The sequence below is a fragment of the Thermobia domestica genome, chromosome 14, assembly GCF_964235325.1.
Source record: "Thermobia domestica chromosome 14, izTheDome1.hap1.1, whole genome shotgun sequence".
Lineage (NCBI taxonomy): Eukaryota > Metazoa > Arthropoda > Insecta > Zygentoma > Lepismatidae > Thermobia > Thermobia domestica.
Window position 1 is genome coordinate 94,769,483 of NC_137467.1, and position 18,807 is coordinate 94,788,289.

An 18,807-nucleotide genomic window follows, 5' to 3' on the forward strand; every position below is an offset into this window, starting at 1 on the left:
AATTATGATCTAACAAGTTGCGGTGCTCTATTAGTTAATGATGAATAATATTATAAAAAAAATAAATAATATGTGTTTTCCCACCAGTAAACATCTAAATCTTATATACAGAAAGAAAATAACATTTTTCTTTAATATCCGTTTGTGTTATGATCTGCACCAACCCTGTAGCTAGAGGGTGGCAGAGATGCTCAGCTTCCTGGGACCACATTCAGTTGGTTATAGTTATGCACGACTGAATATAAGATTAACTTAAGTAGGGATGCACGCGAGACACGAGACGAGAGTGAAAATTTTATGCGAGACGCGAGACGAGACGCTAGACGAGACTCGGTTAAGTCTCGCACGAGAAGTCTCGCGAGACTTCTCGCAGTCTCGCAACATTTATGAATTATATTTAATTGTATATTTAGTGATTTTACATTTATTGAGTTTTCTAAGTTGAGCATTAATGCCTCCAGGAACAAAAAAGTGATTGGGGCAATAGACATTTTATGAGATTTATTAATGTTCAAGGTTGATTTTCAGAATTAAAACCTTCTTTAGTTTCTAAACATCATTTAAAAAGAAAAGCTTTGTAAATTGAAAATTTATTACAGCATCGATTTAGGACTTTATTTTGCGACACAAACACATACACGCGGGCGCGCACGAATACATGAACTTCTCTTTTTGGTCTGAAAAGTGAACAAGATTCCCTATTGCTGCGAAATGTGATATTTCTGTTGTTTCTGTCTTTTTCACATTACTACTAGCGATTAATGTTGGGGGATGGCGGAGAATCCCCTCTCGTCAAAGTTTATCCCCGGCCCGGCTCGCAGAAATAACATGATATTTTTAGTTAGATGCCTCCGGATAGAATCCCTCTCACCAAGCGATAAAAAGCGGTCTACGACTGAGATGTTGATGTAGGAAGCTACATGAAACCGCGTTCTTGTAAGGTCAGCATTTTACGTAGCTCAGGATCAAAACACATGTGGTCTGTGTCTGTGTGGCTTGACAGCAATGCTGTCGGGTTAACCAAAACTTTTCACGTTTTGATATTCTGGCAACACTGCAGTTAGTTCAACTATATGATCTGGAAATTGATCCAGAAAGCTTTTTTCGTATCAAGTATAGTTTGCTGGATATTGTGATTATCGCAATTGTTAATATACTGCGTTATCCACAAATCCGTTGACACAAGTAATGTTATTCCTTGGTGGTTGGTGTAAAGGGAGATAGGCGACAATAGATGGCAGTACTGTTCTCCTCAGTAGCGTAGCCAGGATGTGTGTTTGGGGGGGGGCAAGTGCTGTTATAGGTACATATAGAGAAATTACAAACAAAAAATATATAAACATAAAAATATATATAAAAAATTACAAACATCAAAGTACCAAAGTACATTGTCGGACCAATTTTGGGGGCCCGGCCCCTCTGCCCCCTTTCCCTACGCCACTGGACACAAATAATGTATTTTTATATTTTCTCTGCTGCTTCCACAATTTTAATGCTAGAGAGTTTAAACTTTCTGAAAAGAAAGCTCAAACTTATTCTAAGGGAACAATCCGTGTCAATTTTGGATATTGTGACGTTAGAGCATTCTTCGGACTAGAAGCAGGCAAAGACAAGGTTGAAATCCGGTTAAATAAAGACGAAGAAATTTACATATAGATATAGTGAAAGGATCCGGGTTTGGTTCAATGAGTTCAGAAAAACATATACGGAAACTTTATATTCTTTATATCCTAATTACATTGGCAACCTTTTTTCGGGGCAAAAATGTGCCCGCATGGCATACTCGAAAATATTGCTGGAGACCTCTAAGCTGGAAAACAATGTTGGATCCAGCAACAATTTATGCTGGTTTTGCGGTAAATTATGTTATTAATTTGACGAAAATTAGTGGTCCAGCAATCAAATTTCACCACAACTTTTCTTTTAATTTGGAGCGGAGGGGACACAAGTTCGGATACCATGTTGAACTCTAGGTTCCGTCTCCTTAGGATGTTATAAACATTCATCCCATGGAAAGCAATGGCAAACCACCATGGATTCACCTTGCCAAGGGACTTTTAGTTCACATACCTGCCTTCAGACAGAATATCACATCATCATTCATTAACAGCCATAGAATAACACATTAGAAAATTTTGACCCAGAATATATGCTAGACTGCGAGGACCATGCGAGAAAGTCTCGCGCGAGACGCGAGATGAGACTCAAAATTTTATGCGAGACGAGACTTCACATTTGCGAGACGGATCGAGACGAGACTTCACATTTGCGAGACGGATCGAGACGAGACCAAGATTTGAGGCTGCGAGACGAGACGAGACTTTTCCATTTCTCCTCTCGTCTCGTCTCGCGTGCGTCCCTAAACTTAAGTTAGCCCCTTCCAAAACGAACTCATCACGTGCCCTAGCGTCCTAGCTACAGCTTCTGACTTCACAAAAAAATGTTTATATTTAGTGGTGAAATTTACAACAGGAGTAGTTATATTGGCTTGTTTCATACTTTCCTGATTCAATAGTTGTCGGTCTGACTTCTTTGCAATTTCTAGGCATCTTTAAATCTGAAAAGAAGGAAAACATATGCCTAAAATATGTAAAACAACAGTACGAAAACTACGTGTGATATTAATTTTCGTACAATATATGTGTAGAACTTAAATAACATTCAGCTTTATACATTTTAGTTTAGATTTAAACAGACATAGTTTTATTTAATAGAAAACTTCATAATGGGTCATCAATGTTGGTCATCCAATTGTGTTACAAGATACCTGACACGCTTTTCCGCATTCTCATATCTACTTAGAGGATACCTACTATAATATTCTCTCTGCCAAAATTGTATTTTGTGTAATGTGTTTGGTATAAATTGAATACGTGAAGCTTTATCCATGTCTGACTATCTCTTTAGAAGATCCACGTATGACAAACGTTTATTATATATTCACCAACTTCAAAGGTATTTAACTGCGTTGTTGCTACGAAAAAATATGTACATTTTTATCTCAGCTTAAATATTCCTCAAAATTTAATTAATCTCCCGGTATTAAAGGGTAGCGTTACGGGTAATTGCACATTGCAGTCAGTGTTGTGTAAGTAATATTCATGATATCATCTACCTAGAGGAAACTTCATATTTTTTTCTTTCTTTTATTAAATTTTGAATTATATTGCATATACAGAGAATACACAAAATGCAATACATTGCATGTGCGGTGAGCACATAGTGAGTTTGTTCATTAGTCCTTTTTGTAGTTTTGCAAAATGTTGCGAAATCAGAATAATCTAACAATTTATCTTAATAGCAGATTAAATCTTTGAAATTATAAATGACAACTCTAAAAAATAACTTGTAATTGTATTGTTTTTATTCTCATACTTTTGTCACAGCAAGTATAACACTTATCATAGTAATTACGGTCAACGTATTTAGAACTAAATATTTGTGTTTTAGCAACAACACGGAGAAACAGAAAAAATTAGAAATTTAGAACTTAGAACTCTCATAACAATCATATGTAGTAAACTCTCTATTCTGTTGTTTTGAGTATACTACTGGTAGTTAGAATGACTAGTTTACATCATCTATTTATAATATGCATACCTCTCAGTCTGTGAGAAACGCTTTTTTTTTTCTAAATATTAGGCAACCTCCACTCCACTAGGGCAGAACAATATTTAACAAGCTTTACCACCAACCTACAGGAAGCTTACTACCATTAACACTCACTATTAAACGTAAATAAGATTGTAATTACATACATACAAACCACGAGTACTTATTATGTGGCAAGAAAAATATAGCTAATTTAGTAACTAAGCACAGTAATATGAACAAAATGTATAAACTACAGATAGTTGTTACCGCTTACTTCTAAGACAGTACAATATTTAACATACTTCACCGCCAGCCCACATGAACCACCCATTATTTTTTTTATTTTTTTTATTTTTTTTATTTTTTTTATTTGAGCATAATATTTGTGTACCTGGAAGTTAGTTACTTGACAAACATTACGTTCGTTGTCTGCTTGATTGCCTGGTTTTATTTGAAAGTGGATAATGATAATGTGAATATGAATGTATTTGTATATCACGCCTTTTAGACGAAAGATACTAAATACCTTAAAAATATTTTGTAAGCGGTATTATGTTTCTCGGTGTAGGTGTATTTTATGAGGCTTTAATCATTATGGCTATTAACACGGTGTTTTCTGGACGCTATGTTTAACCCAAACTATATATTTAAATACAAATTTATTATTTGTTGAGCAAAAAAATATAACTACTTTTAAAAACTAAATACTTGTGACAGTTACACCAACTAACTTTTTGGCTCCTTCAGACACTATGATATACAGAAGTAATGTACAATCTCGTATACAAACAAGTATTTAGTTTGTTTGTTTGTTTTTTTTTTTAGTAAATTTATGTTTTGCTCAGCAAATAATAAGTTTGTATCTAATTATATATAATGCAAGGCTTCTACTTATTAAAAATTACAAACTATATATGTATATAGTGTATGTTTCAGCATAACACACAAACGCCTGCAGCAACTCTAACCAAATTTGACATACTTAGGACTTCCAATCCAGAAAACAACGCTGTGGGATGCGGCGCTCCTAGCACCTCTTGGTGTGGAAAAAGAATGGCATATAGAGATAATCGAAGAGGACTGATATAAGAGTCGAATCTATAGTTGTCTGGAACACTGAGATGTGTAGTAACACTACCAATACTGTTTAAGTTCAAATGTAACCCGGTTAGCACCTAGATTGGGTAAAAAGGAATAACATTTTTAAAAATCGTAAACGACTGCTTTTAGTGTTTAGTACATAGTTTTTCGGGTTCCTGAGAAAAATAGTGACATGCCTAATGGCGTTCAAGTTCCAGTTCATCTCACATTGGCATGGAAGTGAAAATAAAATGTCCAAAATTACCGAAGTTAATATTAAACCCATTGTTTTTTAAAGTCGGGAAATCGGCTCCAAAATTTACTTTTAGAACATATTTATCGCCCACCTCAAGCACGGTTTCTATCACGGCACCTTGATTAAAGACCATAGTTCAGAGGGCTATCGTAAGAGAAACTCACGAACTACCAAATTGTAAGGCATCCTGTTAAAACGTGGAAGATGTGAAATGAAAGAACGAAAATAATATAATAATTCGGAAAATTCCCTAACGTAGAGGAGGAAGTGGATCATGAGTTCTGAAAGAAATGCTAAGGGGAACGGAACAGCACAACTAAAGGAGAAAAATTCAAACAATGTATAACAGAAATAAAAATAAGGAAAGAACTTGGATAACTGAACGTAAAAAAACATGGAAATCTTATCAAGACATGAAACCTTTTAAAGAACATTTGAAAAGACTAAACACTGAAAAAAGTAAAAGCTGTGAGTGTGGACAAATGCAAACTCAGGAACATGTAATTCGGACTTGCAAAAACCAAACTGAAATTTAGAAGACAATTAGCCTAAGAAATAAACTAAGAACAAAGAATTCTTACATTTTGCCTTTTGGAAATCGTTTTAACATTATTTTCTCTATTTTGCTGGTGTGGTGGAGGTTGAAGATGGAATACAAAAGCCAATCATACTAAAAATCCAAGATGGGAAGAAAAAATCAGTGAATATAAGATCAAAATATTTGAAGAAACCATTTTATGATGTATCTTGCTTTGTGTTTTGTAATTAATTTTTTATTTCATATTAGTTTATATTTTCTGTATTAATACTATATAAAATAAAGGGAAAGAAAAAAGGAAGAAAGAAAAGGCGCTGTTTTAAATTTTAAATACCATCCTAGATACAAAGTGTCTCACCTCTCTTACTGAGATTTGAAAAGGAAACTGGAAAGGGAATATGTATCCAAGAAATATAAAGGATAAGCAGAGAGAGAAAGTACACATGGAAGCAGTTGAATTTTCTATTACTAAGAGCGAAAATAATTGGCCAGGTTAGGGGAAGCGGAATCTATTAAACTAATCCAGGGAATTAGGTGTAAATTTATGGTAAAATTACAGTATCTTATGGATTTTTAAATTGCATTTTTTATTCAAATGCATATCCTAAGAAGGAAGGAGAGTCAAATATTTTCCACAAACTTGTTCTCCCTGTGTAAAGAGTGGGCATTTCCTCTTGTAATAGCAGCCCAACGGAATTTATTTGACAAATGGAGAAAACTGTTTATTAGAAAGCAAGAACGAGAAACGCTTCTGGGTAGTTAAGAAAGAAATGATTTGGTACTGAAATACAAGATCTAAGAAAATGTATAGTAACATTCAATGAGTGTATATGTATAGGACAGGATCAAATGACAGAACTTTGTTCCCTAGTGGCATGAACTTACTAGACGAGAAATATAGAATGAAGTCGAATTCGAATCCTTATAGTGGGTTCGAATTTGATACATTTTAAATCAGATCAACATCATTCCGCAGAATTGGGAGAAGTTTCTACAATATTGCAATCCTGAAGTTTTATTGGTTGGTGCACAGTGTCAAGATACAATGTGTGCAATTAATTGACTACTGGTAGTTTAATGGGGACGTCAGAAACGAGACAATTTATCCTCGTCAGATAAGCCCTATCATAGATACATTTTAGTGCAGGAATTTGGCGAAAAAACAAATTCATACAAGCAAGGAACTTTGCACAGCTGTAGAACTTGACCCCCTTATCAACATACTAAAAGTCCCCTAAGATTGACCTTGAACTTCGGCCGCCATATTGGAAAATGGCCGCCGATTTTAAGTTTTCCGCTGATAACTCCACAATGAGCAGAGATAGCGTAAACCATAAAGAGTAATGATATGTAGAGAATGGAGAAGCACACATTTTGTTATATAATGCATCTTTCTATCTTTATTCGCTCAGAAGATATGAATTTTTTAAGTTATGGGAAGTTGTTATTTTGTGCAGATAGTACGGTTTCTGTGGCATAATTCGATCACTACAGATTGCATATTTACTCAAATTATGCATTGAATAGATTTCAGTAGTGTTAAACTGAAACGGAAGAACAAAGTTATCCCTTTGGCTTCAATGAATGCAGGAATAAAAATCTAAGTCAATAATCGTCGTCGGCAATTCAAAACCTGCTATGTGCATTTTTCAGGAGAAGCGAAAAACAGTATCCTGGTTAGATTTTTCGCTTTATAAAAGTGATGTTATAAGTAATATTTGATGCTGCACGTAACTTGATACCTTCTCAAGTAACTTCAGAAGGTGTCAAGTTACGTGCAGCATCAAATATTACTTATAACATCACTTTTATAAAGCGAAAAATCTAACCAGGATACTGTTTTTCGCTTCTCCTGCAAAATGCACATAGCAGGTTTTGAATTGCCGACGACGTAATGTAGTTATTAATAGCCATCGAATTGTCGTAAAACGAACTGGTTAGTTAAAAGATTGCTTCCGATATGACTTTTTCCCAAAACCACCTCCATTATTTGATAACATCTCAATGAGAAAGGACATCAAGTAATTTGTAGTGTCAACTTTTAAATGTAAAGAAAGCAACTTCAAAGCATCAACGAATTCTGTTCATGTTTTAGATAGAGGACATTCTGCATTCTATTATATGGTCAAAACTAGCGACGGTGATATTCTTGACTGCTATATGTCGTACATAGCACCTCATTGGAGTGAAAATTGCATCGTTGTTTTTGATGATTTTCTTAATAGCCAACGACTAAAGGAATCGAGGAACAGAGAACAGTGCGTACAACGTCGACAACAATTCACTTTCAAGAAAACTCAGTTACGACCTGCACTCAAGCTGAATTTTTAGGTAATCGCAATAATAAAGGTACAGTACCTTAAATAATGTCTTGGTGTCTTTGAAGTAAAATGTGGTTTGCCAAGAAGTTAGTGCTGATATTTCAATAGTTAATGTATCCTTGGAAAATAGAAAATGCCTAGTGCCTGCTGTTGTTATCGGTCAGAACACTGACCTTTTAATTCTGTTAACAGCACTAACAAAGGAAAAGTGTGATTTGTAGTTTCTAAGACCAGCCTCTGGAACCAAGAAACACAAAACTGTGTTTAATATTTATCAGTAACAGTTATTATTTGGGGAAGAAATATGTGTTGTACTGTTGTTTTTTATGCATAAACAGGTTGTGGTACAATCTCGGCTATATATTGAAAGGGAGGCCACAGTGGCTCAGTGTTAGAGGGTTCACGTCTGGTGCATGGGTTGCCCGCTCGTGCCAAGTGAGCTTTGTGGTGGACAAACACCATGTGCGTGGGTTTTCTCAGGGTTTCCCCGTTTCCTTCAATTTCTTCATTCCACCATTTCATTTATTTGTCATCATCACCGTCTTCTTTAGCATAGCCGGCATATGCGCGTGATGTAAAACTTAAAGATTTTATTTCATTTTTATTTCTATATTGTAAGGATAAACTTCATGTGACTTCTTCAGTAAGATAAAGATTTGAGGGTATCAATTTTAGTGTTCAGAGATCCATTGTCTACCAAAGAAACAATAGCCGAGGCTGATGGAAGATTTCTGCTTCAACTCTATGGTCCCGAAAACAGTTAGAGTCTTGATAAGCATCATTATGAGTACAATTTTCTCATCGGTAAGCAAACACTAAGTTCCATATTTGAATTCGCAGTGCTACTCCCAACAAGTGCAGCCACAAAGCAACATTTTTTTTTTCGTGTATATCATGAAGTGCACGAAGAGAAGTGGAATTCTTTACAGCCTACATATTTGGGATGGACACAATCTAACAACAAATTGATGCCGGTTTCCTCAGATCTGGAACCTGCTACTTCTGAGCTATGAATATCTTGTGGGTCTTAAGATAATTGTAAGAAGAATTGTGTTTGTCTCAACGCTGGACTGCCTTGTTCGCCCATGAGCGGTTATTGTCAGGTTTTTCGTGTGATAACTACCCAGATGTTTCTACTTCGCAACAAAATGAGGATGCCTTATATACATATAATATTTAAATTACATAGATAAAAGAACAAATTTTTAATAATAACTTTCAATATAAGTTCCTGTATTCTAATGTATTATAGCATCTTTACATATAAAAAGGTAGTGGCACCTTTCAAAACAATATAAACGCTGCAGAAATATTAAGTCAAAGTTAGAGATTTGTTAAGAAAAATAAACGATGTTCAATAGACGTTTATGTCTACTACAAAATAATTGCGTTTATTTTAAACTTTGCAGATCGCCACTTGATTTATAAATGTTATTACTGTGTAATTTACAAGCCACTTATATATGCACACACTATGTGATCAAAAGTATCACGACATCTGGCTGAAAATGACTTACAAGTTCGTTGCGGCCTCCATCGGTACTGCTGGAATTCAATATGATCCCCCCTTATCCTTAATCTTGATGACAGCTTCCAATCTCGCAGGCATACTTTCAATCAGGTGCTGGAAGGTTTCTTGGGGAATGGAAGCCCATTCTTCACAGAGTGCTGAACTGGAGAGAAGTATCGATGTAGGTCAGTGAGGCCTGGCATGAAGTCTGTGTTCCAAAATATTCCAAAGGAGTTCTATAGGATTCAAGTCAGGACTCTGTGCAGGGCAGTTCATCACAGGGATGTTATGGTCGTGTAACCACTCCTCCACAGGCGTGCAGTATGAACATGTGCTCAATCCTGTTGAAAGATGCAATCGCCCCCTCCAAGAAAAATATGACCACACCATAACACTATCAACTCCGAATTTTACTGTTGGCACTACACACGCTGACAGATGACGTTCAGCGGGCAACGCCATACTCACACCCTGCCATCGGATCGCCATATTGTGTACCGTGATTCGTCACTGCACACAACTTTTTCCACTGTTCAATCATCCCATGTTAAGCGAGACGTCGTTTGGCATTTACCTGCTTGATGTGTGGCTTATGAGCAGCCGCTCGACCATGAAATCCAAGTTTTCTCACCTCGCGCCTAACTGCCATAGTACTTGGAATGTATGCTGATGCAGTTTGTAGTTCCTGTGCGATGGTCTGGATAGACGTCTGCCTATTACACTTTACGACCCTCTTCAACTGTCGGCGGTCTCTGTCAGTCAACAGTGGAGATCGGCCTGTATGATTTTGTGCTGTTCGTGTCCCTTCACGTTTCCACTTCACTATCACATCAGACACAGTTGACCTAGGGATGTTTAGGAGTGTGGAAATCTTGCGTACAGACTTCTGACACAAGTGACACCCAATCACTTGACCACGTTCGAAGTAGGTGAGTTCCGCGGAGCGCTCCATTCTACTTTCTCACGAAGTCTAATGACTACTGAGGTCGCTGATAATGAGTACCTCGCAGTAGCTGGCAGCACAATGCACCTAATGTGAAAAACGTATGTTTTTGTGGAGTGTCCAGAAACTTTTGATCACATAGTATATATATATATATATATATATATATATATATATATATATATATATATATATATATATATATATATATATATATATATATATATATATATCAAAATCTGTATTTTTATCCTCTTCATTTTAATGCACATTTTGAGTACGTATGCGATCTATAATGATCAAATTCTGCCAGAGAAACCGTACTATCTGCACAAAATAACAAAGTTCCCATAACTAAAAACTTCATATCTCCCGAACGAATAAAGATAAAGAATTGTATTATACACCAAAATGTGTGTCTTTCGATTCTCTACATATCATTGCTGTTCATGGTTTACACTATTTCTGCCCATTGTGGAGTTATCGGCGAAAAACTGAAAATCGGCGGTCATTTTCCAATATAGTGGCCGAAGCTCAAGGTCAATTATAGGCGACTTTTCGTATATTGATAAGGAGGACCCACTGCCATTTGTCATCTGCCCGATACCTTGTACACAGTTTCATGTCCATGTAGTTTATTGCGCACATCTAGCCCCAGGTTATTGTGAATGATATTAAGGACAGTGTCATGGAGATGCCGTGTCACCTGGCCAAAATCTTTAGTGTTAGGGGGTTGTCTTTCATCATCTCAAAGCGAATGGTGTGCACTGTACCAGCTAGGCGGGCCAGCAGTTTTCGGTTTCACGTCCTGTTTCTAAGGCGCCCTTGTTTTTCTAGCGGTAATGCGACAACTCGGTTGATCATAAGTTGCACGGTGGCTTTACTGATATTCAAACCAAAGTTCTTGCAATCTACCTAGGTTTAACTATAGTTAACAGTCGTTAGTGCTATTTGGTAAGTCTGCAAATGTAGCCCTTTCAGTAATCAGGAAGCTGCACAGCCCACCTGTACCTATCTAGAAGGTGAAAAATTACTCACCCAAGCATATCACATGTTTCCAGTCATCAGCGATCTATATTGTATGCTTACGACACCACTACCATCGTCCTAAACCATTTTAGTCCAGTACCACCGGTCTTGTCCGTGCACCTCGACTCTGTGGTGTCACGTCAGAAGGGCCCGGACAAAAAGGCGAGGACAGAAAGGCCCGAGTCCAAGCGGCCCCGCGTCAAAAGGGCCCAGTCATAAGGGCTCGAGTCAAAGGGCCCCGCGTCAAAAGGGCCCCGCGTCAAAAAGGCCCGAGTCAAAAGGGCCCGCGACAAAAGGGCCCGAGTCAAAAGGGCCCCGGTCATAAAGGCCCGAGTCAAAGAGGCCCCGCGTCAAAAAATCCCCGGTCATAAGGGCCCGAGTCAAAGGGATCCGCGACAAAAGGGCCCCGGTCATAAGGGCCCGAGTCAAAAGGGCCCTGCGTGAAAAGGTGCCGGGTTAAAATTTGCCCCCGGCAAAAGGGCGAGAATCAAAAAGGCCCTGCGCCAAAAGGGCCCGAGTCAAAAGGACCCCACGATAAAAGGGCCCCACGTCAAAATAGCCTGATTATATAGCCTGAAAGCATGAGAAATATAAAAATGCTTATTAGATTAAAAGTATTCAGTGGACACCACCTGATTTGTGTTGAAAGAACGTACATGTGGATCTGTATACAGCGTTAGTCAAAGTTATTACGACAGCCCAGTTACGATTCATGTGAACAGAGAAAAGTGTTGCGGGTGAGCGGGGCAACGGCCCTGGCTGCCGAAGTAAGGTTACGCAAAATTCGGGGGTAAGAAATAAAAGGAAAAAAGGAAATAAAAAGAAAGAGGAAAATTACTTGGAATATTTTAGATCAATAGCAGATAGTGTTACTCGTGTTAGGAAAATCTATGTACACCCAACCACAAAAGTATCTCCCCCCTAAGTGCTCTAATTCCTTAACTTGGGGTCCAGGTAATTTGCAGTTGTGAGAACTCCTGGACAGATGCAACCCAATTTACACGTAACTTTTCTCAGCACTGACAGCAGTTGGTAGCACTGAGTCCAGTCTTTATGCAAGTAAAATTGTGAGTAGATGACGCACGGAACATTTTTCCATTCTGAGATGAACCTCTCCGGTTCAGAGCGTGTTGTCCAATGAACATCATATGTTAATCTCAATATTGTTGTGTATGTAATGTATTATTTCACTATATACTGTATTTTCAAAGAAATAAAAACACTGATCACACATGAATCAGAAAATGCTTGAAAGTAAACGAAAATATCAAAACTAGAACAACTGCTGGAAATAAGTTAGTAAATGATTGCCGTCATTGAGAGACCTTCTCCAATTCTCCTCATTCCAACATCTTTCTCTTTTTGGAGGAGAGAAAATCTTGCATGTCACACTGAGTAAGAATTGAAATTGAAATTGAAACATTTGAAAAAGTTAGAACCTTACCGGGATTTGAACGCGGGTCCGCCGAACATAAGTTCAATGCGCTAAACACTTACCTACCTCGTCTCTTCATCTTCCGCCTAAACTATTAGCTAGTTAAAAGCATTGCATGTAAGAGTATACACAAAATACTCGTACTAATACTCGTAAAAGGAGACGTTTCTTATGAGTGTCACAATGACTTACTCGAGGTTTCCTTCTTCAACTCAAAAACTGGTCCCGATTTACATTATTGCAATTCTTCCTCACCGTAAGTTGTAATTTCTAAAGAAGAAAAGCCGGCAGACATTATTTCGCATTCTTTGAATTGCATCAACACGTGTAGAAATAGTGTGTGCTATGTTTATCTAACATAGCTACTAGTTTATTTTCTTATCTTTGTATCAAGTGTGAAAGCAGAGAACTTCCATTTCAGTAACCCGGGTTCGAATCCCAGCGTGACATTTATTTTTTTCTTTATTCGAAGGTATTGTTTACGTAATTGATATTGTAATTCTGTTATTATTATTATTATTATTATTAGTATTATTATTCGTATAAGTGTATGAATTTCGATGGCAACTATCGCAGAATATTAAAAAGTGAATATGGTAGAACTATGAAATAAAGTAAAGAGATGCGCGTAATTTTATCATAAAATTATATGGCGCAACGAATTTTATCTTATCGCAAACGGTTATCGTCGAATATACACGGTTAATGAAGCACTCTGTTGGTCAAATTAATAGAAGTTGCTAGACAAGTATTGGCCACCGGCAGAAAAAATACAGAGTAACTGCAAGTCGAGTACCTACTATTGTACAGGAGTATGCTCAAAGACCTTTAGAGAACTATCTTCGTGGCTTGGCTCACGATTTTAATTTGCAATCCACGTAAGCAGTTTGAGACAAATGTCAATCGTATTTGGCATTTGGAAAGTTAAGCAAAAATGATAATCTTATATCCAATATAAGTTGGAAGAATTTCAAAACAGATGAAAGTAGTCAGAATTTTTCGATGTAAGTTCACATACTTTATATATTTGCGACTTGGGACTAAAAGGGCTAATGTCAACACAAAGTAGTTTGGAGTATATATACTATTCATATTAACAATTGCTTTTCTTGCAAAAGAAAATATCCATTTATAGGCGTTAAAATTTGACGAACATCTCATTTTTTGCCAAAAAGTGTGACATTGGCCTTTTAGACCCAAATCACATATTATATATATATAGTTTAATCTACAAGATATGAAGATATTTCTTTGTTTGTAAGGATTCATGTTAAGTAAGTACTTTTCATATATAATAAATGTAATATGTTTATCTCAAAATACTTTTTGTTACTAATGTATTTTGTTTTTCACTCTTTTTATCTTATTGTAAGGCTTTATGCAACATTGGTACTTCTAAAATATAATGATCATAATGTAATGTTAATCAAAGCCAAGTTGTTCAAATAAATATACTCTAATGTAAAATAATTATATACGTATAAAATCTGATCAGATACAACAGAAAATATAAACAAGTGCTGTTTGTTTGTAATGTTTGTCATTTGTCTTTCAGCCGTTTTTAAAACCTTATTATAAGGTTTCGTGTTAAGTGAGCACCGTTAATATATAATAAGAATACTGTAATGTTCACCGAAGTCAAGGTGAACATTACAGTATTTAATAGTTTTAGTAAGGATTTCTTCTTTATAATATACTTCTTGTTTCATTATTTTTTATTTGATTGCATGTCAATAAGGCCTAGACAAACAACGACGTGTACAGAAGGGGTCGTCCTCAATGCAATATCGTATATCAGTGGCTCCCAATCATTTTTACCTGGCACCCTCTTCGCAAGCCATTAATACTTCACACATTTCTTACCGCTTGTTGGCTATACCTACTTTTCTCTGATCTTTTACCTAATTTCAGATGCACCATTGAATTTTCAATTTGATAATAATAATAATCTCATTATATCTTCTCTAGCAAGACTTTTTAATACCTTTGTAGTCCAATATCATTATTTACCAGCTGTATTCCTAATTAAACCACAGTTCGTATTCAAAAAATATTTTGCCTTCCTACTTTTAATTTAACATCTCTTTTATATCATTCGTAATATTTCTAATTAAAAATGTAGTTATTTCTGTCAGTAGCTTCTGCACTTCTGTTCTTGGAAATAACATCCCATCAATGTCGGTTTTCATAGCTCCAATAGTGATACTTTTTTCGGTTCACCAGACCATATAAGGTTAATATCGCTTTATCAAAGAATACCGGAGGGAGGGGCAGGGTGGTTCGGTGGTAGAACGCTTAGCTCTCGTGTGTAGGACTACTGGTTCGATTCCCGGCCAAGTAAGGTTGTGGTGGACAATATTGTATCCGTGAGTTTTCCCGGGATATCCTCGTTTCGTTTTGACTTCACCCGTTCTTTCATCATCATTTACTTGCTTTAATCATCGTCATCCTAAAGGGCATAATGTGGGACGTTAAACTGAAAGTCTGAAAGTTACCAGAGAATACCATGTCATTTACGACAATATTGCTGTCATCAATATTTCATATCATTAGTTCGCAAAATTCAATGCGGTGATCAAAGTCGTCTTCCGTTATTTCATGCACTAAACGCATTCTCCTAGGGTTTAAACTTAAACCGCCTTATGCAGAGTCGTTTTGACGTATGATTAGCGTCATACTAAAGGTTTGACTACTGCAGGAAACATATGTTAATCGAACTCTTTAGTATGGTACTAATCATACTTCAGAATGACTTTACATAAATCCCATAGCGTACAAAAATTCATTGCGCTGAACTCTGGGAAACACCTAGCTTGTTAGCCACTCTGGTTATCAATGAATGCGGAATTTCCACAAAAGATTGTAAATTCAAAGAAACTGCCAAATTGCTACAGTATTTCGACCTTTCTGATCGCATACGGTGCCTTTCTGCAAAACATTGAATGGTCTCTTAGGCAGTTGACTTCGAATTTGGGTTACGTTCGGAAAATGTAGCATTAAATAACTGTTGTACCTCTGATATCTTCCTATCCTATAACCGGCGTCTCGGCAGAAGAGCACGAACAAAAGGGCGAGGACAGAAAGGCCGTAGTCAAATTAGCCCAAGTCATAAGGGCCTGAGTCAAAAGAACCCTAGTCAGAAGGGCCCCGGGCAAAAGTGCCCCGTGACAAAAAGGCCCCACGTCTAGAAATCTGAGATATAGCCTGCAAAACTTCAGAAGTATAAAAATACTTATTAGATGAAAAATATTACGTATACATACCTGTTTATTTGTGTTGAAAAAACATACATGTGGAAAAAATATAGGGTTAGTAAAAATGTTACGACAGACCAGTAATAACGATACGCGTGGACGGAGGAAAAGTAAATATTGCAGATGGGTATTAATGCGAAAACTACATTGAATGGGGTATGGACTTCACGGCAAATACTTTAGATTCTGCGATATTTGATATCACACAATATGTTTTGAATGGAAAGAGGTGGGTTTGACACATCAATTTAGGCTAGAATGTTCCCACAGATGAAAAAACGAACTATTTTTTAAAAAATAAACTATCTTCATTTTTTCTGGACAGGCAAAGAGACACGTAGACGTAGAAAAGTAAAAGGTTGCAGGTGTGTTGATGCGAAAACTGCACTGAGTGAGGGCGTGGACATAATGACAGCCATCTTGGATTCCGCCATATTGGATATCACATAATATTTTTAAATGGAAAAGAGTATGTTTAGCACATCAATTTAGAATTGAATTTTCCCACAAACGAGAAAGTGATTTATTCTTTACAAATACTCATTCTTTTACGAGCAATGTGTGCTATGTTTGACATTAGTGTGTAGTAGACAAAAGTATCAGGACATTAAAATAATAATGTGGTGGAGGAAAAGCAAATGTTGCAAGTGTATGTTGTTGCAAAATCTACATTGAATGGGAATGTGTAAACTGTTGATCACATAAATATTCAGATATTATTAAACAAACTACTATAAAATGTCCTCTAAAATTATTTTATCCTCCAAGTTAATACAGTTAGTATTTAATAGCAAACACACAACGATTTATAATTTTCTTTAAGCATTTCGGCATCGTTGTTACAATTTCCCTGGTGTAGTATGGGAAAATATTATTTCAATATGTACGTAATGCTTTTTTTTAACCTTCTTTCACCGTAACTCGTACATATTGACCTCTCTTTGCAATTCGTTCCAAAGATTCTCAATGGGCTTAAAGCCGGTATTATGTGGTGGGGTTTCGCTCACTTTTGGGCAGTTTTAAAGCAGTCTTTTCTTTACAACATATACTTTGTTTGGGATCAATATCTTGATGAAATTAGAAGTCCTAAGAACGTTAAGATATATTTCTTTTATCAGAATCCCATCAATATACACTAACTCTCCAACGTCTGGTTAACATATATAACCCAAACCATTACACTTCCTTCTCTGTATTTTACAGTAGGCTGGAAGTTCTTGACATATATTTATGTATTTACTTGTCGAAAAACTATTCTATCATCATATTCATGCAGGTTTAACTTAAATTCGTCGATAAAACGCATTCCCACCAGTTTTTGGGTTTATTTTCAAAAGCTCTAGAAAATTTAAGTATCTTATATTTCTCAATTTGGGTAATACATGGTTTCTTTCTAGCAATTCTACCATTGTATCCTTCCCGTAATAACTCTACATGGTACAATACACTGACCAGAAGAAACATCGTTATCACCCACTACTATTTGAATGAAGTTGTTGAGCTCTACCAAATATTCGAAACTTCACATTAAAAGCAGCATTCTATTGCTTTACAGTCGTAAAGTAACAATTAATCACAAATATACTTACTATTAAAATATGTTATACATATGTGGTAACTTCTCAATTATTTACAAACGCAAGCAAACTAACACAAAACGTTAAGAACACAATGAATTACTATTTATTAGTTGCCTGTCTAAATACTTTCTTCTACAAGAAACAAATGTCAAACTTAGCACACACTATCGCGTAAATGAATAGAGATTGGTCAAAAGTCGACTCAGATAGGAATGCGCACGAGACGAGTCGAGACAGAATTTTCCTGAGAATATTCGGGTCGAGACACAGCTCTTCCAATAGAAAAATGCACATTTTTCGAGTCGAGACATCACATTTACAGTACATTTTTTAGATGAGACAGCCTCAAATCTTGTTTCGTGCGCATCCCTAATTCAGATTATCGTTTGTAGCAAGATTCTAGCCTAAATTTATGTGACACAAGTACCCCTGTCTATTTGAAAATATTTTATAGTATATAATATCCGGAATTCAAGCTGGGTGCCATGATCATTTAACGCAATTTTAACACCAATACCAACCTGAAACATTTACTTTTCCTTTGTCCATTTGTCTCTTTGTTACTGCTCTGTCATGATACTTTTTCTATTAGATACATATGTCAAACACCCTGTCTCATAAAGAAATGGTAATGTGTCAAAAATGAGTTCACATTCTCATTTGCGGAAATATAAAGCCTAAACTGAAGTGTAAAATCATAGCCTTTTCCATTAAAAAATGTGCCTTCCTCAATATAGTGTAATTCAAAATGGTTTCCACGGTGACCACACTCCAAGCCAATGCAGTTTCTGTAGTAATATCAATTGCAACATTTGATTTTCTTCCGTCCACGCGTGTCGTTATTATTGTTCTGTCCAAATACTTTTGACTAACCCTGTATGGAGATCCACATGTATGTTCTTACGCCAAAATTAAAGAAACGATTTCAAGATAATATTATTCATATAATACGTGTTTTTCTACTTTGATTCAGGGGCAGAAATTGAATTTTAGAACTAAGGGAACTGTCATTAATAGATAGTCTGATTGGGCTATGTCTCGAGAATACAAACTCAGAGATACTCGTATATGATATGATTTTCACTTTAGCGTCCCTTTCAGCAGCGAGGCTGTGTAAGATGTGGACCTACTGATTATCGTGGAATTCGAACCACATGAGATCCCACCGAGAATCGAACCCGGGTCTCCCACGTCTACAAACTCAGACAGACGCGGTTGAAAGCAAACTTTCATCGAGAACCGACTTAAGCGATAGGGATTGTTGCAG